Source organism: Gorilla gorilla, chromosome 16, assembly GCF_029281585.2.
Source record: "Gorilla gorilla gorilla isolate KB3781 chromosome 16, NHGRI_mGorGor1-v2.1_pri, whole genome shotgun sequence".
Lineage (NCBI taxonomy): Eukaryota > Metazoa > Chordata > Mammalia > Primates > Hominidae > Gorilla > Gorilla gorilla.
Genome location: NC_073240.2, coordinates 20,414,972 through 20,439,881, shown reverse-complemented (window position 1 = coordinate 20,439,881; position 24,910 = coordinate 20,414,972). Strand labels below are relative to the sequence as shown.

The following is a 24,910-nucleotide window of genomic DNA, read 5'->3' as shown; positions in this document are numbered from 1 at the left end:
GGAAGTCAAATTGTTTCTATTTCATGATTTTATACACAGATTTTATATAAAGGTTCAACCAAAAAGCTCTAAGAAGTGATAAATAAATTCAGTAAAGTTGCAGGATACAGCATCAACCAAAAATATCAGTAGCATTTCTTTTTTTTAATAACTTTTATTTTAAGTTCAGAGGTACATGTGCGGGTTTGTTACATAGGTAAACTTGGGTCATGGGAGTTTGTTGCACAAAATAATTTCATCACCCAAGTACTTATTTGTTCTATTGGCTGCAGGGTGACTATAGTTAATATTGCATATTTCAAAATAATTAGAGGAAAGGATTTTAAAAGTCCTTACCACACACTAATGATCAATGTTTTAGATAATGAATATGCTGAATATCCTGATTCTATCATTACTGAATATATACATGTATTGAAACATCACATTGTGCCCCATAAATATGTGCAATTATTATGTGACAATTAAAAGCAAAATAAAACTTTTCAAAAATAAAGATGGAAGAAACCTGGGTTGCTCAATCTCTGACGGGTGACCAGTGACCAACCATAACACTACCGAGCATAGGTACATGAGCAGATATATCATTGCATGTGGCTAAGTACCTAAAATTTTATGATATTTTGTTACATTAGCTACAATTACTCACACTAATAACAAAGAGAGTGAGATATAAGCCTGGGTAGAATAATCAATTTTAGAATGATGTTGTTAAGTCTTACTAAGAAATCTCAACTTTGCTAAAAGGACAATGGAAAGATTGAGGTATTTTAGGAGGATTAATGTTATATATTTAGACTAAGCAATTTGATTGATTACAGAAAACATATTACAAATAAAAAATCATAAAGATAATGAGATAAGTTGATGACACCTATTGCATCAATCCAGTGTGTAATGAAGTTGGGCTAGTTGAGGATCATAGTAAAATAGAATTGAACAGACTCAGAAGTAAAGTTTATATAGATAATGCCTATTACTTGACTACATTTGACAGTAAGGGAGAAACAAAATTGGTGCAAAATTTTCTTGCTTGAGGAGCTAGCAAGACAACACACAACTCCAGGAGTTCATTCATTTAAAAAATGTCTTTATGAATTGTTACATAAGGGAAAGATAAGTTGAATATTGTCCATAATGAATTTGAAGTGTGCATATGAAAACAAGTGGAGATGCTCAGTAGGTAATTGAATATATAGAAAAATATACAGAAAAAAAAGCATGCTATTAAAAAAAAAGTACCTTTAACACCTTCTCACAGGAGAATGACAAAATTCCCCCTAAAACCAGAAGCCATTTATTTAGTGAAATAGCTTGGTGGGTCACATTTTTGTAAGTGTTGAGCAAGAAGCAGACCCATTACAATGGGTCAAGAAGTGTATTAGTCAAGGCCACAGAAGAAAACATAAAACCTATTTGGCAAAGGTTTTCAATATAATATGAGAATCAACTATCTATAAAATCTTGGCAGGATTAAATGAGGCATCCTACCACCAGAGCCAGCAGGAAGCTTTATTACTCTTGGCCTGGAGGGACAAGTAGAGGGTTAGAAATTGTTGAGAGCTAGAGCCATAAAGGGACCTACAAGGTATAAATACTCAAGGATAGATGATTACTAGAAGAATTCTAGTGAAGTGGCAGGGAGGAGAAACTGAGTAAAATCCAGACCTTTCTCTCCTTTTTCCCTCTAATCTCCTGCCAGCTCCTTTTATTCTCCAATCTCAATAAAGGCTAGAGGCAGAAAAGCCCAGATAATGTAGCCATGATAATGAGCCAACAGGGGCCTAGAATAGAAAAGGGTGGAGAATGAAACAAACAACTAAAGAAAACTTCAAGAGAAATCAATGGGAAATGATGACCTGGGGACAACTGACATGATGTAACAGCTGATTTCAAGAATTTAGTGTATAAATGGGAAGAGACGAATTTATAGTTGGGAGACGATGTGTTAAGAAAGTTAGATACTTAAGAGAGAAAGTTGAAGGAATTCATACTAATGGGAATGGGTTTGGTTTTACAAAGTAAGAAATGAATTTATACAGTACATATATACATATCCTAAGAGCCCATGTAAAGAAGAAAATCCAAATATCTTGTTCTAGGGTGTGAGAATGATCATCAAGACTGTTTTCTGTGCTTCCTTCCCCTTATCATTACATAGGTCCATAATGGTTAAATCTCCTTACTGTCCAACTGTACAAGAAGGGACCTAATTCTGAGTGGTCTATTTTGGTTCATTTCTATGCAAATTATCCTGCATTAAAATTCAATTTAAAAAATTAGCTCAGCTCCTGTCGTGCCACCAGGATGATTTAAATTCTGTTTTTTCTTAAAAGAAAAGGAGCAGAACATCTCTAAATTTTTGTATTTCAAATATTTGTTTTCAGTTTTGGGTCTGGTTCTCAACACTGACCACTAGTATTAACATATGGTTTATTAGAGGAAAGTTGTGTGAAATTTTCTATAACAATAGTCACAACAACATATAATGAAAAGAAAAAAATGCAACATCAACTAGGATGGGATGCTAGCGTCGACAGTTTATTTTTACTCCTGGTATTACAACCTATATTTTCACTGTTTAAAAAAAATAACTCAAGTTCCACATGAACCTAGCGGCACACTAGCAATATGACAACAACGTAGCCACTTATCTCAGTAAAACAAAAATTTTACTACTTTTGGTGGTGCCTTGCAGACTCATTTTTTTCAGAAACTGCTTATCATTTGTTTGTTTATAATATTCAAGATACCCATAGGTGATATGGAATGAAATGATAGCCAATTGTATTCATTAGATTTTGCTCCATATTAAGCCACCTCAAAATTTATTGAATTAAACTAGGAACCATTCTATATTTTATATTTGTTCACAAACAAGATGAGTACCTTTTCTGGTCTGGGCCAAGATGTTTGATCTCTACTAGGATATCTGGTAAGTCTGGGTGAGCTGGACAATCTATACTGACCACCCTCATATGTCTGGTAGCCTCCAGGTTAGCAACATGAGCTGGTTTACTGTCAGCCAGGCCCCAAATTCTCTCCACATGGTCTCTCATCTGTCATCAGCTGGAGCTGACTTATACCTGAATGAGAGCTTGTTTTACATTATCAGGGGTTTTGTGAGGTAGTTATTATACACTTGGTGGCTTGAAATCTGCCATAGTGGGAGTATTTGTACCACAGACATTGGAAAATACTACAAATCAGAGCCTTCTCTGCCCCCTTTACCCCAAGAACCAGCTCCTAAACATTTACCAGGACATCATTGCTTCTTGTCTTCCAAAAGACTGGCTTAGGCTCAATTCCATGGTGGCCTCAGTATTCCAGTAGTAACAATAGAGGGCAGTCCCAATGCAAAACTCTCTTGTGCTATTATTCCTTTCAGCAGATCAAGACACATGGCCAAGTCCAGAGTCAGTGCAGAATACCACCCATCAATTTAAAGGAACCAACGATTGATTCACAGAGTAACTGGGATGAATCTCAAAGGCATTATGTTGAATAAAAGAAGCCAATGTCAACAAAAACATATGTATGACCCCATTATAACATTCTCATTTTTTAAAAAAAGTTTTATGGTATTTTTGAAAGGTAAAAAGTAACCACCTCGCAGCTTGTACACTCATTTATTCAGTGAATCAATAATATTCTGTGGGCATCTACTATTTGCTAGGTTCTGGGCCAGGTGTTGGGGTGATGATAGTGATCCTAAGACACTCAGTTTTTCCCCACGAGTCTCACAGTCTTGGAGTGGAGATGCAGGAAGGAGAGAGAAACAAAAACATGTAAGACAATCAAACGAGCAAATTAAAAGTTTAATGAGTGTTACAAAGGTAGTAAATAATGTGAGATGAGAAAAAACGAAGGAGTGAAGAGGGGGGAATGGTGCTGAGAAAAAGCCTCTCTCTGCTCTGTGTAATGAATAATCTTTTATTTAGTTCCAGTGAGAAGGATATACAATAGAAGAGCTGAAGGAAACAATATTCAGGCAGACAAGAGAGAAATGGAAACTCCCTGAAGTGGAAATGGATTATGTGTTTCAGAAAATGAAAGGAGGAATTTAGTGAATGACCAATGAGTGAGAAGAGATGAAGCTGAAGGTTAATATGTAAAATACAGGATATCAAGGGCTCATTATGGAGACTGGATTATATTTCTAGAGCAATGGGGACTATGATGGTCCCTTGGTGTCTATGGGGAATTGGTTCCAAGACCCCCACAGATACCAAAACCCATGGATGCTTCAGTCCCTGGTATAAAGTGGTGTAGCATTTGCATATAACCTATGCACATTCTCCCGTATACTTTTAAATCATCTCTAAATTACTTATAATATCTAATACAATGTCTACATATCACTTCGTTTAAGTGAATTCAATGTAGTACTTGGTGTGTTGCAAATTTCAGTTTTGATTTTGAAGATTTGTGGAATTGTTTTTTTCTAAATACTTTTGATCTGTGATTGATTGAATCCATAGACACAGAACCCATGTATACAGAGGAAAGACTGCATGTTTATCATTTTAAAGTTGTTTGACTTATTTATCTTATTTTTAAAGATTTATCTTATTTTTAAAGACTGCTCTGAGCATTCAGGAGAAACTGACTGGAAAAAAAATCAGTGCAGAGAGTTGGAGATTATTAGAAGCCCTTTGAAACATTTAAGGAGAAAGAAAGGGAAGGTTCAGACAAGGGAAACTGTAATAGAAAGCTTTGATGGAAGTGGGAGTGAGAAAATGGAAGGAGCGAAGTTTCTGGCTGAAGCCGCTGCGGGAATACAAATGCCGTTAACCTGGGTTAAGGGAGACTAAAGGAGGACTAGATTTGGAAACAGAAGAACTGAAATGCCTGTGAAAATTAAACAGAAGATGTGAAGAAGAAACGTGGTCTATCAGTCTGGGCTAAAGATTGGGCTCCTTTCCTCAATTAAGCTCATCAAATTTCCTGGGCATTCACTCTGTGTAACAACATTTACTTTTGTCTTTGTCGCCTGCTCTTCTCTGTAGATTTCCTAAGTCTTTCTACAGCTCTAATGGGCTATGCTTCCGTAACATGCCAAAGCAAGCTATTTTTATATCTGGGCAGTTTTGCCCACTTATGTCTGTTGTATGGTCAAGTACTGTGTAGTGATAATTAAAATATTGGATAATTTTGGCAAAATATTGTGTTCTATGGAATTTGAAAACCTTTGACATAAAGATTTTCAAGAAAAGGAAGAAGTATAAGATTAGAGAAAACAAAATTCTAATTTTCTTAGACCCATTGCTGGATTTACATTTCTTTGGATCTAGTTTTCTTCAGGCCCTGTGCATGTGTGCTAGTGCTTACTGGCACAGTCACTTTAGATAAGGACAAAGCAAGCATAGAGGCAGAACATTAAATGAGGGTAAATGTAGTTGTTGCAAACTTTGAGGTCACTACATTTCTGTCTCATGACATATGTTCTCATTTGCAATTATGGGCAAACAATTTAAAAGTTCTTACCATCTTGATATGGGGGAGAAGCAACCAAAATAGTGTTAATAACTACCATAGCAAGATGAATTCACTTAACGAAGTTTGTTTTTTAATTGGCTTTTGCAATTCATGAGATTGGCTATCTGAGACTTTGGGGAGTATCATGATATTTAAATAGTTCCTTTATAGACTCCTGTGATTCCCTTTTTAAAAAGTTTTGGAAGCTTCTCCTCTTCACCCTTTTGTTACTTTCCTGAGATTTATCTCAAAATTGGTATGTGGAATTTAATCGCATCAAGCTTAAAAGCTACTATACATGTTGCCATTCAGAGAGATAAAGGGATTCTGGGCTAAAGTTATTACCAAATCAAGGCAACCTGGGTTTTTGAGCATGAGGACTTGGGGTTTGGGTGTGAGAGCCTAATATAAAACAAAATAGTGAATTACTACTGATTATTGTTACTGCTAACACAAGCATGGGATTGAAGTAGCAAGATAAAAGTGAGCATGCTGATGTATACTTCAGAAAGAGCAGAGAATATAATTGGGCACAACTTTGTTATTTTAGAGGTAGGAAGATCACTTGAGGCCAGGAGGTCAAGGCTGCCATGAGCCATGATCACATAGTTGCATTACAGCCTGAGTGATAGAGCAAGACCCTGTCTCTTAAAATAATAATAATACTAATAAAACTTTATTTTAAAGACCAGGTAGACATCCTTAGATAGAGGTTTTCTGTAATCAGATCCTTATTTAAGCAATATATAGCAGTTATACGTATGTTCTTTGTGCATTCAAACCCTCAGACTACCAGTGTGCCTTGTGACACTAACTTTAGCACTAAATTGTAGCTGCTTCTAACACAAAGTTAGGATTATAATAATATCTACTTTATAGTATTGTAAGGATAATATGGTAATTATTGGTTACATATCACTGCAAGATAACAAAATAAATCTCATCATACATTCGCATATGTTCTCTTACCCATTATACATGTGTTTAGAACTTAACCCTCTCTGTCAGACTTATTTTATTACCTATAAAGCTTAACCCTCTCTGTCAGACTTATTTTATTACCTATAAAGTTTTGTGAGTCAAATATTATGAGAATATTTTCTAAAGATATACAAATAGAAAACAAACGTAGCAAAAAAATTGATCTAACAGATAATAAAAATGGACCCCTATTAGATTAATAAAGAGTGAAACAAAAGAATATTACTAAATAAGACAGAAAATTTGAAAACATGCTATTTGGTCAAAAATTACTGAACAACTTTTAGAAAGCAATTTGCTGTATTTATCAAATTATGTTCATATTCATGAGCTGATAATTGTATTCCTAGGAGTCTATCTTGAATAATTTCTTCCCTAATTCTGTAACATAAAATTAAATGCATATATATATATGTACATTGGAAATGATGAACTGTGGAAAATATAGCCTCATGAAGAAATGGATAAAGCAAGTCATAAGGAGAAAATAAACTGTTGATTTTCTCAGTGCAAGAGTGTCATCTGAACACCTACTATCTACCCACAAAAACTGAAAATTAAAATTAAAAAATTAATAAAGTGTCATCTGAAATAGACTGACATTGTTTCCTCATTCTGAGAAAACGTTGCTCCACTCACATAATGACCTAGAATAATTCTGACTTCAAAATTTGAAAAGGGTCATATAAGAAGGAAAAATTATAGGCCAATCTCGCTCAAAAACAAAAGTACAAAATTCCTTTAAACACAGAGCAATACAAATTCAGGAAAATAGAATAATAAAATAGTATCCATTTGAGATCACACAACAATGCAATGTTGATGATGAACTGAATGAACATTTGATAATAATTTAATACAATTCACTGTGTTAACAGAATAAAATAAAAACTGTATATATAATATATATAGTTACTTCAATAGGTGCAAAAACTTTAAAAATAATAATTATTGTTGTAAAGAAAACTTTCATAAAGAATATAAAAAGTATATATGGCTGAAAAGTTTAATATCAGCCATAAGCACACAATGCTATCTAGGAATGACACTGTTATCTACTCCACTTATTTGAAATATCAACGCTGAAGGCAAAAATAATTTTAACAAAAAAGTCAAAAATGTAAACATAAAGTAGAAGGAGGTGAGGTTCACAGCACATGAGGTGAGGAGGTGAGGTTTACAGCACATCTAATTCAAAAGGACTTTAGAGGCCAACTAGTTGAGTGGTTATCAGATTCATCTGATCATCAAAATCCCTGGAAATTTTTTTTCCTTTTCAACTTTTATTTTAGATACAGGGGATAAATGTGTAGATTTGTTATAGGGGAATCTTGTGTGATGCTGACACATGTGATGGGATCCATACTCCAAACCTCACATACTGAGTATGGATCTCACAGGTAGTGAGCATAGTACCTGATAGGTGGTTTTTAAACCAAGCTCCCTTTTCACCCTCTGGTAGTCCACAGTGTCTATTGTTACCATATTTATATTTGTATGAGCTCAATGTTTAACTCCTACTTATAAGGAAGAACATGCAGTACTTGGTTTTCTGTTCCTGAGTTAATTTGCTTAGGATTATGGCCTTCAGATCTACCCATGTTGCTGCAAACAACATGATTTTATTCTTTTTTATAGCTGCATAGTATTCCATGGTGTATATTTACCATTTTTATAAATCCAAACTATTATACCACTGATGGACATCTGGGTTGATTCCATGTCTTTGCTATTGTGAATAGTGCAGTGATGAGCATACAAGTCCATGCGTGTTTTTGGTAGAATGATTTATTTTCTACTGAATATATATCCAGTAAAAATGGTAAAAGAAAAAACACCCTACAAAATAGAGTGTTATGCCACCAAAAATGATAAAGTAAGGAGCTAATCTAAAATCCCTCTTCCATAAAGAAATGAAAAATTGACAAAAATTTACAGAGCCACTGTTTCCATATCCCAGAGATTAAGGAAAGGCTTACAGCAACCCAGGGAACATTTATTAAAGAAAAGTAGTTTGGTTCTTAACAGTAAATACTAAAAAGAGCCCGTTAGGTTGAAGTAAAAGTCCTAGACAGTAACTTGAATACATATGAAGAAATAAAGAGGACTAATAAAGGTAAATGCATATGTAAATGTAAAATACATAAACATATATTTTATTTGTAATACTTTTTTCTCCTACCTCATTTAGAAGATAACTTCACAAAGAAACACCTACAAATCCACTTGTTGTTCAGCACAACATGTATAAAGATGTAATTTGTATGACAATAACAGCCCGGAGAAAGGGTAAAAACAGAGCTATATGGAAGCAAAGTTTTAAAAATATTATTGAAATTAAATAGATATTAATCCAAACTTGATTGTTATAAGTTAAGGTGATAATTCTAAGCCCCAGGGAAACCACTAATACAAGATAATTAAAACGATATACTAGCAAACATACGTTTAACATGAAAGAAGACTATAATAAGAAAGAGAAACAGAAAAGATACAAGACATATGGAAACAAATAACAGAGTAGCAGATGCCCTACCTTATTATTAATGACTAAATGTAAATAGATTAAATACTTCAATTAAAAGGCAGATATAAGCAGAATGGATTGAAAACGTGACTTACCTATATGACGCCTATAAAAAACTCACTTTTGATTCAAACATACAAATAGGTTGAAAGAAGATTCATGAAAAAAATATACAGTATGCCAACAGCCATAAGCAAAAGAGACTTGGAGTGGATATATCAACATCAGATAAAATGGACTTTATAACAAAACATCTTTTTTTATATATATATACACACATATATATACACACACATATATATATATATATACACACACACATATATATATATAATACTTTCAGTTTTAGGGTACCTGTGCACAACGTGCAGGTTAAATATGTCTACATGTGCCATGTTGGTGTGCTGCACCCATTAACTCATCATTTAACATTAGGTATATCTCCTAATGCTATCCCTCCCCCCTCCCCCCACCCCACAACAGGCCCCGGTGTGTGATGTTCCCCTTCCTGTGTCCATGTGTTCTCACTGTTCAATTCCCACCTATGAGTGAGAACATGCGGTGTTTGGTTTTTCGTCCTTGTGATAGTTTAATAGAGAGAGAAGGACACTGTGTAATGATACAAGCATAAACCCATCAAGAAGATTAAACAATTTTGTACACGTGTGTATGTGTTTATTTATTTCGTTAAATGGCAACAGAGTCCTAAAATACATAAAGAAAAAACTTACGTAATTCAAGGGAGAAATAGACAGTTTCACAATAATAGACAAAAATTTTAATACTTTTAAGTAGAACACTAAGATAGAAGATCAGCAAGGAAATAAAAGACTTGAAAAACTCTGTAAGTCACCTAGACTTAATATATTTATAAAACACTCCACCAAACAACAGTAGAATACAGTTTCCTCAAGTGCACATAGAACATTCTCCAGGATAGACCATGTATTAGGCCCTAAACCAAGTCTCACTAAATTTAAAAGGATTAGAATCATGCAAACTATGTTTTCTGATTACAATGGAATCAAATTAGAGATCAGTAACACGATAAAACTTGAAAAATTAACAAAATAGTGGAAGTTCAACAACATATTCCTAATATCCATTGGACCAAAGAAAGAATTACAAGGCAAATTATAAAATGCTTTAAAATGAAAATGAAAACACAGCATACCAAAACATATGTAAATCTTTGTGACTTTGGATTAGGTAATAATTTCTCTGATTTGACACCTGAAACACAAGTAACCAAAGAAAAATAGATATTTAATTTTATCAAAATTAAAAACTGTTGAGGTTTAAATGACACAAACTAGAAAGTTCAAAGAAAACTCACCAAATGAAAAAAAATTGTGAAGTTATGTCTGACATGGGTCTTGTATCCAGAATATATAAAGAACTCTCAAAAATAATAACTAAAGACAAATAACCTACTTAAAAATGGGCAATGGATTTGAATAGACTTTTCTCCAAACAAGACATGCACATAACCTTAACCACATAATATTGCTCAACACCATTAGTCATTAATAAAATGGAAATTTAAACTACAATGATATACCAATTCACAACCATTAGGATAGCTGTAAGTAATTTAAAAAATGGAAGATAACAAATGCTGTCAAAATTGTCAAGAAATTAAATTCCTCATCTATTGCTTGTAAGAATGTAAATTGGTATAGCCACTCTGGAAATCTGTTTGGTAGTTCCCCAAAAAGTGAAACATATGCCCCAGAAATTCCAATTCTAGTCAGAGTTCATAGGTTTTTATTCCATTTCAGAGAAATAAGATGTTTATCCAAAAACTTGTACACAAGTATTCATAGCAGCAGTACTATCGACAATCAAAACTGAAAACGACCTAAATTCCCATCAACTGATGAATGAATAAACAAAATTTCTATATCCTTACAATGGAATATTACATAGCTGTAAGAGGGAATACAGTATTCATACATGCCATAACATGGATGAAACTTAAAAACAATATGCCAAGTTAAGGAAGCCAGACACATTATTATTATGTCATATCACTTATTAGAAATGTTCAGAATAGGCAATTCCAAAGAGTCAGAAAATAGTTTAATGGTATCCAAAGGCTGCATTTAGGGAGAATGGGAAGTAAATGCTAATGGTTGCAGGGTTTCTTTTGGGGTTGTGGAAAATGGTTTAGAGTTAGACAGTAGTGATAGCTGCATAACCTTGTTAACATGATAAAATTTACTGAATTGTACACTTTAAAAGGATAAATTTCATGGTAAATGAATTATAAATCATTTTAAAAGAGAAGTAAACAATATTCATGATTTTTTTCTTTAAAAGAAAACAGTATGAACTTCCACTTCCAGCCATGAGGTACTACTGGATTTAATTTCCCTTCATAATCAACAAGAAAACTGGATAAAATATACCGCTACATTGTGTTTAAGCATTAGTCTACATGCAACACAAGACTAAGATCCTTGAAAGAATAAAATATAAGATTAATATTATGATCAACCTAGTTTCCTCCTTGGAGGTACTTTCTACATTTCAGGGCAGCAAAGGCAATTCAAAGCAGAGTACAGTTGACCTGATGAGTTAGAAACAGAAAATGGAGTTCAGAGAGTTGGCGATGGCCAAAATCCACATCCAGGACAACAACAACAACAAAACAGAAAAACTCTCCAGAAGTTTCTATGGGGCCCACTTGAGTTGTTATTGAATAGTAAGATGAATACACAAAGGCTAAATCTTCTAAAATCAAGGAAAAATTTTTGTAGAGCTATAAGCTGAACTCTGTGAGTTTACTCAGGAGACGTATGATGTCTGATCAGCCAGAGAAGACAGTCTTTTAAAAATACCCAAGACTGGCCGGGTGCGGTGGCTAATGCCTATAATCCTAGCACTTTGGGAGGCCGAGGCGGGTGGATTACCTGAGATCGGGAGTTCGAGACCAGCATGAACAACATAAAGAAACCCCGTCTCTACTAAAAATACAAAATTAGCCAGGCTTGGAGGCAGATGCCTGTAATCCCAGCTACTTGGGAGGCTGAGGCAGGAGAATGGGTTGAACCTGGGAGGTGGAGGTTGCGGTGAGCCGAGATCATGCCATTGCACTCCAGCCTGGGCAACAAGAGTGAAAACTCCATCTCAATAAAAAATAACATAACATAACATAACATAACATATAAAATAAAATAAAATAAAATAAAAAATAAAATATAAAATAAAATAAAATAAAAATACCCAAGACGTTAGTCGACCCTGGGCAATTCCTTAAATACCAGATAATTCCTTAATACTAAGGCTAAAGTAGCTTAGAGAAGCCTACTCTAAATCCATCCTAAAGTATTTAAAAATAAAATGACATAATTAGCCTAGCCCACAAGTAACTTTGGGACTGAACAAAGACTACTACTTTTGAATAAAAAAAGAAAGAATCCAGCACTCAGAAATATTTTTAGTGTCCACCATTGATAAATGTAATAAAGCATAAAAATATACATCATAATGAGTAGAGTTGGAAACTGATTCAAATAAGCTCAGAAATTACCAAGATGTGGAAATTAGAATAAAATAAGAGAGCTGTCATAAATATGCTCAAGTATATAAATAAAAAATATAAACAGAATGAAGAGAGGAATGGAATATACTAACAACATCAAGATTTCATGAGGTGAAAAATGTTAGACACCACAAAGGAAATTATCAGTAAACTAGAAGACACAGCAATAGAAAATCTCTAAACCAAAGTACAGAGACAAAAATGTGAAAGGAAAAATTGAACAGAGTCACAGCAATATGCAAGAGAATGCCAACTGGCCTAACACATATGTAACTGGAGTTCCAGAGGAAAGGATAAAATGAGGACCAAAATGTTCTCAATTTGATTGGAAGTTATAATAAAAAAACTCAAGAAGTTCTACCAACCTCAAGCAAGATAAATCAAAAGAAAATCACAAGAAGACATATCACAATTCATATGGGAAATTTGTCATACAGAAAATATCTTACGGTAGCCATGGATAAAAGAACAACCATATACTGAAAAACCAGGATTTGAATAACTGAATACTTATTATAAAACAGGATTAGAATTGTTAAAAAAACAGAATGAAAACGACAGTCAACACAATCATTTAAGTATGGAAAATATCCTTCAAAATGAAAGTGAAATGAAGACTTTGTAAGTCAAACAAAAGCAAGACATATCATGGTTGATGTAATTCTACCACAAAAATGGAAAGTAAAGGAAGTCCCAAATTAAAAAAAAAGTAGCAAGGTAGTAGATATAAACCCAACATATCATTTACATTATATGTAAATAGTATAAGAAGTCTACTAACAGGCAGGCATTGCTAGAAAGAACAATACAAGCAAAAGCCAACTATTTGCTGCCTACCTTGAATCCACTTTAAATATAAAGACACAGACTACTTAAACATAAAAAGATGAACAAAGATATACAATACAATGCAAATAATAATTATGAAGGAGCTAAAGCAGTCACATCAATATCTGACTCTGTAGATTTCAGAAGAAAAAATATAATCAAAAGTAAAGAGAAGCATGTCATGTAAGGGGCTTAATCAATCATGAAGACATACCAATCCTAATCTGTTTGCACCTAATTTCAGAGTTTAAAATAGATAGAATCAAATATTTCTTATCAAATCAAATGTTCCACCTGACTTGAAAAGTAACATAAACATAAAAACCTACAAAAAATGTTTATAGCAGTTTTATTCATAATCACCAAAAACAGAGAAAAAGCAACCAAGAAGTCCTTCAATATACAAATGGATACACAAACTGTGGTAGAAATACAATGGGATACTATTCCATATAACAAAGAAAGAGCTATTAATCCATGCAACAACAAGAATGAATCTTGAATGTATATTGCTAAATGAAAGAAGACAGTTGAAAAGGCTACACATTGTACAATTTCATTTGTCTCATGTTCTGGGAAACGCACATCTGTAGGCATGGAAAACAGAAGAATGATTTCCAGGTCTTTTAGGAGGGGAAGTGGTTATCTGTAAAGGGGTGCACAGGGGAGTTTTGATCATGACACATCTAGACTGTATGGTACTAGAGTCTTGAGTTTTGTATTATGAACCTAGAGTCCCATTAATGCTCAAATTCTTTATTTGAACTCAGAAGTATAAATGTTTGCAAAATTATTTGGAGTCTCTTTACTAGAATCTACTCCATAGGATACAGCATTTCTATTGTATTAATAAAGCAGCTTTCACTTTTTTACTCTAGAATCCTTGCCCTAGAAACCAAGCATATGGCTCTTGTGAAGCTGTCAAAATGCCAAGGTGTTTGCCATGTAATATGCACAGTCACATGATGACTCCCCATCAATTTTTGACACTCCCAATAGTGCTTTTCTAAAGCTCTTTGGAAGCATAAAGAATCAGCTAACAAAATTACTCATTGCTTTTTAAAAAAAGTGTTACATCTCTTACAGAACAAAGCATTTCCATTAGGCCTGCTGCTTCTTCCATTTGTGAAATCCTCAAGGTGATGCACTATAGTTATTGTGGGCAAACAAATTGTCTCACATAATTATCCCTGATTAAGGTGATTTCTGCTATCACAACTCTCCTCTGGGTCTCTTGGTCACTACAGTCCAGTGACATCAAATTCCTAATTAGCTTGTAATAATCGTGATGGCTTTTCTTATATCAGTGTGCTGAGTATACTGATACTTCAGAGTGTAAAGGGTGAAGACTGAAGTCTGGAAAGACATGGGTTCTCTGTCTTTGTCCCTCATCCAATGGCTCCTGGTGAATTTTGTTTTCCTGGGTAGGTGCTGATATTTTAAGGCCAAGGACAGAGATTAAGTCAGAACAGAACAGAGACCAGAGACGGTCAATTATCCTCCGTATTGTTTTAAATAAGTAGATGTTTTATGTAAAGACCTTTTTTAAAAAAATTCTTGAAAATTTGAAGATGGATTAATGCATGTATACAGGGCTGTGCTCGGCAAACCTCAGTTCCCTCCCATTTTAAATTCTGTCAAATGAATCTTGCCTCAATATTTTTATCTCAGATATTATGACTGATAGATGAAGTGAAATAAATAGGTCCTACAGGCACTGCAAAGCAACAGCAGCAGCTCTGCAGTTGCCCATGGCTACCACCCACAGAGTCCTCGAACTCGTCCCTTCCAGTCGAGGTGTGGCTTTGGAGGAAAACTCTGCAGCCTTGATACTGCCCCAGGCAGAAGGCCTCTTCGCAGCCCTGGGGCCCGCAGAGGGCAGCGGCTGGCCAGGACTGGGTCACACGCTGCCGGGAACCATGCGTCCACACTCAGCCCCGACTTGAAGTGGGCTCATCGGGGTCATCTCCGCTGGCCTCGGCCTGCTGCTCCTGCAGACCTGGGTGACTGCACTCGCAGCCCTGCCTGTGTTAGGGCTGCCCGCCTGCCAGCCACCGGCGACCAACAGTAGCTTTTTATAACTTAGATTTTCTATATTTTCCTTGCATATATTTTTGACTTTGATCATGTATTTTATTTAACCTGCTAACAGAATGTACCTACAGTAAGATTACAATACAAATTACCATGGTCCATGACAAATTTACTTGTAAGTGCAGTGGGAAAAAAAGTTTAATAAAAACAATAGAGATATACAATATGTGGCTTTTCACACAGTCTTTTGTCTCCCATATTATTCCTATCATTTATTCTATATTTCTAAGGTTAAGTAATATTAAGATCAGGTACAAGCATTGTAATGTGCTTTTAATTATTATATATAAATGTATCCCATGACAATTACATTATTTCAAGCTATGTATAATTTTAATAATAATTTTACACACGTTGCTTTGAAAATGAGAGCGCATTTGAATATAATCAATAATCACAAAAATATTTACAGTGCAAATATTCTCAGCAAGATTTGAATTGTTGGTAAATTCAAAACATAGAATTAAATAGATGCTAGAGGAATTAGGAGAATGCAATGAAACAAGCAAAATTTTGTATAATTTTCATTTAGTTTATGTTAAGATGTTTTGAATTCAGATTAATCACATACCACGACATAATGTTTTTGGTTTTGTTTTTTTGAGACAGAGTCTTGCTCTGTTGCCCAGGCTGGAGTCAGTAATATGATCTCAGCTCACTGCAACTCCTGCCTCCCAGGTTCAAATGATTCTGGTGCCTCAATATCCCAAGTAACTGGTATTACAGGGGCGTGCCACCATGCCTAGCTTTTTTTTTTTTTTTTTTAGTCAAGACAGGTGTTTGCCATGTTGGCCAGGCTGGCCTGGAACTCTTGGCCTCAAGTGATCCACCCACGTCAATTTCCCAAAGGGCTGAGATTACAGGCATGAGCCATGGTGCCTGGCCCTGATATAATGTTTGAAAGTAATGGGTGAATAGTACATTTGAGATACTAGAGACCTACTTGGAACATTAAGTGAATGTATCTTACTCTCTTCTTTCTTTTAAGAATGTATTCCTTACCATTCTATGCAATAGCTAACATATGTGCATATGTTCTTGGGCTGTCTACATGATATACAAATATTTGGATACATACAGAAACATAAACCACTCATCTAAAAGCTTTTCAATCTGACACATAAACTCGGGTTATTTGAAACTGGAATGCTAAGTGTTACTGAACAGCTTTTACTATGGTTCACGTTTGGTAGTATATGCTAATATCCTAAAAACAAAACAAACACCAAAAATACCTTGATTTTATAATCTAACTTCTCATGTCTAAATTAATCAATAAGATAATTTTTGTATTTTAACTGTATTATATTTTATTTTGATGCTGTGTAATTTCACAATGGATTAAATACTAGCTGATGCTCATCAGAGGTAAACAAGTGAATTATTATCCCATTAAGATAAATTTTGTTTCTGTTAAAGTAACATCTTATTTTAAATGGAGGAATTTACTAAATCAAGTGCTAAGATTTTATTTCTGCTAGTAAATGAAAGATATATGTAAAATTCAAATACATTCCATTACTCAAACTATTCTTTGTAATCATGAGAATATAGACAGCATATTTTACACAGAGCATACATACAAAGGCTTATCTTCATCGAATTACAAGTAAAATATAGGTATGTAAATATATATACATAATTTAGATATTAAATGACAGAATTTACTTATTTACCTGTGCATGACAGAATTTGATTCTATTATTCCAGGTACAGTAACTGGTTGAAAATGGGACATGAAGTAAACTAATAGTCTTAAAAGTGACTACATCCAGTGAATTCATTTTAACGTCTCCAAGCAAGGCAAGATCACCTTCTTGAGATAAGGAATGAGGGGTTACTTATTTTGGCCAAGTTGGCTCAGTGATCTGGGGAACCAAAAACTGTATGTACATGGATACTTGTTTTGTTCCCCCAACAAAAATATTGGGGAACCCATTATTTCCCAATTCATGCTTTTATTTTCATGTAAGAGAAGTTGATGCTCCAGAATCTAAAATTTTAATTAACGAAATACAATGTTTCTAAAGATAAACATTTCCTTAGAGTTAAGCCGGCCAGGCAAGGTGGCTCATGCCTGTAATCCCACCACTTTGGGAGGTCGAGGCGGGCGGACTGCTTGAGGTCGGGAGTTTGAGACCATCCTCGCCAACACGGAGAAACCCTGTCTCTACTAAAAATACAAAAATTATCTGGACCTGGTGGTGTGTGCCTGTAAATACCAGCTACTAGGGAGACTGAGGCAGGAGAACCACTTGAACCAGGGAGTGGGAAGTCACAGTGAGCCAAGATCACGCCACTGCACTCCAGCCTGGTGACAGAGCCAGACTCCGTCTCAAAAAATAAAAATAAAAAAAATAAAGATGGGGGGAAAAGAGAGTTAAGATAACAGAAAGATAGGGAATACGAAACAGAAAAAATCAATAAACCAAAATTAAATGTTTGGAAAGATAAAAAATTGGCAAATGTTTACTTAGGCTAAGCAAGAAAAAAAGAGAAGAAACTCAAATTACTAAAATTGGCAATAAAAGAGAACACATCACTGGCAGTATTACAAAACAAATATGATTAAAAGAGAATGCAATGAAAAATCTTATGCCGATAAAGTAAGATAGCCTAGATAGAATGAAGTCCTAGAATGACAGAAACTAAAATAGTCTAAAGGAGAAATTAAAAATATAAGTAGATCTATGGAAGGTTAAAACATTGTATTGCAATTTTAAAACCTTACAATAAAAATCTCATCTCAGCTAGCTTCCCAGGTGAATCAAACACTCTGAGAAATTAATATCAATTGTTCACCAACCCTTGCAGAAAATAAAAGGGCAGAGAACACTTCCCAATTCATTTTACAAACAGGATTACTCTGACACCAAAACTGAATAACAAAACAATATAGACCAGTGTCTTTAATTGTTTTATAAAATCAAAAATCTTCAACAAAATACTGCCAAGCTGAATCCACCAACATATAAAATAGATTATGCACTGTGTCCAGATGTAATTGACCCCAGGAATGCACCATTGATTTAATATTTGAAAAATCAACGCAAGCACCATATTAACAGAATAAAAGACCAAAATATATGAGCATCTCAATAGACAGAAAGCATTTGAGAAAATATTACACATTTTCATCACGAAAACACTCCAGTTATTGACAGTAAGATAACTTCCTGAAACTAGTGGTAGTTACCTATGAAACCCACAGCTATCATTACACTCTGCAATGAAAGGGTGAATCCTTTCCTAGCAGGGTTAGTTACAAGAATGTCCACTCTTGCAAATTCTACTCAACATTATACTGTGGATTCTAGCGAGGTGTATTTAGTAAAGAATAGAAAATTGAAAACATCCTGATTGAAAAAAATAAAATTATTTATATTTACAGGTGGCATGATCTCATATATATGTAATGCTAAGAAATTCAGTAAAACAGTATTCAAAATAATAAATTTGGCATGGTTTCCAGACATAAATGTAATACTAAAAATTAATTTTATTTCTATATACTGTCAATGAACTGCCTTAAAATGATATAAAAGAAACAATCCCATTTATAATAGCAACAAAACAAGTAATAAATTTAGAAATTAACAAGAGCAGTTCAAAACTAATACTCTGAAACCTCCAAAACATTGTTGAAATAAACTGAAGAAGAACTAAATAAATGAGAAGAGGTGGAGCGAGATGGAGGATAGAATCTCAGTGACTGCGTCTCTGCAGGAATATTACATTGCACCACCGTCCAACAATCCACACAAGATAATACCTTCACAAGAGCTAAAGAAAGCAGGTGACAGATCACAGAACCTGGTTTTAGCTTAAAAACAAGAGAACACACATTAAAGAGGGTGAAAAGACAGTCTTGCAGTGACTGCACTGCCCTTCCCTCAACCCCAGGCAGTGCAGTGCAGAGAATGTGTCCACCTCTTGCAGGAGGGACAAGGAAGGGTCCGTGGGACTTTGCCTTGGAGCCCAGTGCCAGCTCTGCTATAGTAAAGGACAGCACTGGGCAGAACCCCATGGCCTTTCGTTCCAGGCTAGTGCCCATAGATACAGCATTTAGACACGACCTGGTCTAAAAGGGAATCCACTACCCTGGTGGGACAAACCTGAGTCCTCACTTGCTTCACCACCAGCTGATTCAAGTGGCCTCAGGCCCCAAATAAATTTCAGTGGCAGGCAGGCCAGAGTCACTTTGGTCCTTGGGTGAGCTCCAACAACCAACGATGTGCTGGTCTGGGAGGCTGTGGGCTTCCTATGTGACATCAGCTGCAGTGACCAAAGGGCTGCCTGTGTTACCCCAATCCCAACTCCAGGCAGTGCAGTGCAGAGAGAATTCCTTCCCTATGCAAAAAAGAGGAGAACCCAGTATCAGCCCTACTACAGTGGACACAGTGTCAGGCCCTGATCCTAGGCAGCAGCTCCCAGACACCTACAGACCCCCCTGCAGGGAGAAGGGATTCTGCCACCCTGGTGGGATGGACCCAAACCCAGGCCAGCTTCATCACCAGCAGACTAACCTGGCTTAGAAACCTAAATAAGTCAGCAGCAGTCAGGCAATATAGTGGCCACAGGACTCAGATAAACCCCAGTGCTGCTCTGGTCTGGGAGGCTGTGGGCTTCCTGTGTGTTGCGCCAGCTGCAGTGGCCATGAGAGTGCCCAAATCACATGAGAGTGCCCAGATTCACAAAGCTTGGTGCCCAGATTCCTTGTAAGGGGAAGAAGATGGACGTGAATGAAGAACTTTGTCTGGGAACCCAGGGAACCCGTCCCTTATCTTCTCCAAGTGTGTCACGGCCACCAGGGACCTCAGTCTGCAAAAGTCATGGTGAACCTGAGCTTAAGGTGCCCTCTGGTGCTGTAACAGCTGCAGTGACCACAGGCTTGGGGAACTCAACAGTCTTGAATTTCTTGGAATTTCTGGAAGACTGAAGGACAAGCACACACAAGAACAGACTGCAAAAACTGGAATAAATACACACTTATTCAACTCCCAGGCATGAACATATGCTCAAAAGCGTTGAGAACATTCAAGGAAATATGACCTCACCCAACAATAAATAAGTCACCAGTGACCAGAGCTAAAGATGTGAGACTCGGCTGGGTGTGGTGGCTCACACCTGTAATCCCAGAACTTTGGGAGGCTGAGGTGGGTGGATTACCTGAGGTCAGGAGTTCGAAACCAGCCTGACCAACAAGGTGAAACCCTGTCTTTACTAAAAATACAAAAATTAGCTGGGTGTGGTGGCAGGTGCCTGTAGTCCCAGTTATTTGGGAGGCTGAGACAGGATAATTTCTTGAACGTGGGAGGCAGAGGTTGCAGTGAGCCAAGATTGTGCCTCTGTACTCCAGGCTGGGTGATGGAATAAGACTCCATCTCACAAAAAAAAAAAAAAAAGAAAAAAAAGATGTGAGACTCTCCAGACAGGGAAGTAAAAATGGCTGTTTTGAGGATACTCAATGAAATTCAAATATAGAGAAGTAATTCAGAAACTTATCAAAGAAATTTAACAAACAGATAGAAGTAATTTAAGAAGACAGAAACCTCAAAGCTGAAAAATGCAACTGATGAACTGAAAAATGCATAAGAGGGCCTCAACAGTAGAACTAATCTCAGCACAATAAAGTTCATATATGAGAAATCCACAGCTAACATCATAATCAATGCGGAAAAGTTAAAAGCTCTTCTTCCAAGAACTGGAACAAGTGTGGCTACTTTTACCACTTTTATTCATCACAGTACTAGAAGTCCTAGCTAGAGGAATTAGATAGGAGAATGCAATAAAAGGCATCCAAAATGGAAATAAAAGGAAGTCAAATTGTCTCTGTTTGCAGGTGACATAATCATACACATATGCAGAACCCTAAAGATTCCACAAAAAAACCTACTAGAAATAATAAACACATTTCATAAAGTTGCAAGATACAATATCAATATATAAAAATGAGTAGCACACCCATGTACCAATAGTGAAACACCTAAGAAAGAAATCAAGAAAGCTATTTTATTGCAGTAGTTACCCAATGCCCCCCAAAAAAGATACCTAGAGATAAGCTTAACAAAAAGGCGAACGACCCCACAATTAAAATTATAAAACACAGACGAAAGATATTAAAGCAGACACAAGTAAATGTAAAGATATCCCATGTCCAAGCACTAGAAGAATATCGTTAAAATATCTGTATCACCCTATGTGATCTACAGAATCAATGGAATCCATGTTAAATTAGGAAAGAGATTCTTCATACAGGGAAAAAAAAAAAAAAACCGGCCAGGCATGGTGGCTCATGCTCGTAATCCCAGCACTTTGGGAGGCCAAAGCGCCTGGATCACGTGGTCAGGAATTGGAGCCAGCCTGAACAACATGGTGCAACCCCGTCTCTACTACACACACAAAAATTAGCCGGGCGTGGTGGCGTACGCCTGTAATCCCAGCTACTCAGGAAGCTGAGGCAGGAGAATCGCCTGAACTCAGGAAGCAGTGCCTTCAGTGAGCCGAGATCGCACCAATGCACTCCAGCCTGAGCGACAGAACGAGACTCCGTCTCAAAAAAAAAAAAAAAAAAAAAAATCCTAAAATTCACACGGAAATGCAAAATACCTCAGATAGACAAAAGAATCTTGAATAAAAAGAAAAAAGCTGGCGGCATAACACTACCTGATTTCAAAATATACCACAAACCTAGTAACCAAAACAGCATGGTAGTGGCAAAAGAAAAAAAAACACGTAGGGGACAGACAGAGAGAGAGAGACAGAGATACACAGACCAATGACTTGACAGACATAGACAAATGAAACAGAATAGAAAACTCAAAAATAAATTCAAGCTTTTACAGTCAACTCTTTTAACAAAGGCACCAAAAACACACATTCGGGAAGGACAATCTCTTCAATAAACTGTGCTAGGAAAATCCAACACCCACAATACATCTAGGCTGTTATCTTACCATCTACTGAAAATAAAGATTTAAATGTAGGACACGAAACTATGAAACTACTAGAGAAGAAAACACAGCAAAATGCCTCGTGAAATTGGTTAGGACAAGGGATTTTCAAATACACATCAAAAACACAAGCAACAAAAAGCAAAAATAGACAAAATGCAGTTGCATTAAACTTAAACGCTTCTGCAAAGTAGCGAAAGCAATCAATAGAATGAAGAAACAATCCAGAGAACGGAAGAAAGTATTTGCAAACTATGCATCAGGCAAGGGGTTAATACAACACAAAATATATAAAAAACTCGAACTACTCAAAGCAAAAACACAAATAATTTGATTTAAAACTCAGAAAAAGATCTACCCAAAAACTTTGTCCCCCACCTTCTTTTCTCAACCACCTTTGGCCCCCTCCCTCTCGCCACCCTTTTTCTTCATCTACCCCAAAACATTTTCCCACTATTTTTCCCCACTGTCATTTCGCAAAGCCTTCTCTACTCTCCTGCTCACCACCCTTTTCGCCAACCATCTACCCAAAAACTTTTCCCCCCTCACTGGACACCCTCTTTTTCTCCCTTCTGCTCTCATTCCCCTTTTGTTCCTCCATCTACCCAAAAACTTTTCCCTCATATTTTCCCAAAGCCTTCTCCCCATTCCTGCTGCTCACCATCCGCTTTTCCAATCTCCGTCTACCCAAAAACTGTTTTCCCCATCGTCTTTCCCCCCTCCTCCTTGCCACCCTCTTTTCCTTCTCCATCTACGCAAAAACATCTCCCCACCGTCTTTTCACAAAGCCTTTTCCCCACTCCTGCTCACCACCCTCTTTCTTCCTCCATCTACCCCCCCAAATTTCCCTACCGTCTTTTCACTAAGCCTTCCCCCTTCCCACTCGCCCTCTTCTTTCCTCTATCCTTACCATCCTCCTTTTGCCCTCCATCCACCCCAAAACTATTTTCCCCATCGTCTTTTTCCCAACTCTTTCCCTCCTCCCTCTCGCCACCCTCTTTTCTCCTTCCATTTGCCACCCTCTTTTCCCGCTGCGTCTACCCACATTTTACCCACCGTCTGTCTTTTCTTTCCCCACCATCTGTCTTTTCTACCCACCATCTTTTCACAAAACCTTGTCTCCCTCCCACTCGCCATCCTCTTTTCCCTTCTCCCACTTGCCACCCTCTTTTTTTCCCCTCTCCTGCTCACCACCCTCTTTTCCCCCTCCATCTACCCAAGAACTTTCTTCATCACTGTCTTCCCCCCTCACCATCTCTTCGCAAAGCCTTCTGCTCACCACCCTCTTTTCCCCATTCCTGCCCCTCCTCTTACACGCCACCTTCCTGTCGCCCTCCATCTACCCCAAAACTATTTTTCCATCGTCTTTTTCCCAATCGTCCTTCCACTCTCCCGCTTGCCACCCTTTCTCTCCTCCATCTACCCAAAAACTTCTCCCAGTTTTTTCTCCCCAGTCTTTTCTTCCCACCGTCTTTTTGCAAAACCTTCTCCTTCCTCCTACTCGCCACCCTTTTTTCTTCTCCTGATCACCACCCTTTTTTTCTCCAACTACTGAAAAAAAAATTTCCCCACCATCTTGTCCCCACCGACTTTCCACAAAATCTTCTCTCCCTCCTGCTCACCACCTTCTCTCTTCCCCCTCCCTCTCTGCACCCTTTCTTCCTCCCACGTGCCACCCTTTTCCACCTCCATCTACCCAAAATCTTTTTTACACATCTTTTCTTTCCCCAGTCTTTCTGTTCTCCTCACCGTGTTTCTCCCCACCGTCTTTTTGCAAACCTTCTCTCCTTCCTACTTGTCCCCGTTTCCCCCCCCCACCACCCTCTCTTTCCTCCTTCTACATGCCACCCTTTTTTACCCCCTAGATACCCAAAAACTTTTTTTCAACCATCTTTTCCCCACCGTCTTTTTGCAATGCCTTCCCCTGTTTGCCATCCTCTTTTCCCTTTGCTGCTAGCCACCCTCTTTATCCCTCCATCTACCCAAAAACTATATAACCCCTCCTACCACTCCAGCCGAGCTGCCGTCTCTGTCGCCAGCACCCACCACAGCGAGGCGAGCCGTGATGCCACACGCTCCAGCCTCCAGCTGTGGCAAGTGACTACCCCTTCTCCTGGTCCTTTAAGCCGGGCACGGAGCAGCTGCGCAAGCAGCCACAGAAGAGTCTGGAATGGTCTGACGCCCCCTGCTGCATGCTTTATAGATGAGGTTATGCAAATGAGGTTCCTGGACTACATGTTCTGATTGGATGAGAGAAAACCTCTAGGCCTATTCTGATTGGACTTTATTTTCATGCTGTGATTGGTTGTCCTAAGACTTGCTCTCATCCAATCAGAATCGAAGCTGGGAGCTCAGCTTAGAGAACAGGAAGTGGGAGCTACGTACCCGGAGCTGGAGGCTTGAGCCTGTGGCGTCTAGGCTCGACTCACTGCGGTTGGTGGAGGTGACGGAGGTTGCAGCTTGGCCAGCATGGTAGAAAGGTGGCAGGGTAGGTGAGCTATC

The 24,910-nt window shown here is 37.0% G+C and overlaps 1 long non-coding RNA gene across 1 annotated transcript in view; it reads right to left on the bottom strand.

Annotated features, from left to right (window-relative positions):
* The window catches only part of LOC129527253 (uncharacterized), a 41,450-nt gene extending 16,833 nt beyond the window's left edge, over positions 1-24,617 (bottom strand). Inside the window, exon 1 of the long non-coding RNA XR_008672221.2 lies at positions 24,416-24,617. This is a non-coding gene — a long non-coding RNA (uncharacterized lncRNA). The remainder of the gene's footprint in view (positions 1-24,415) is intronic.
* Positions 24,618-24,910: the final 293 nt, after the last annotated feature.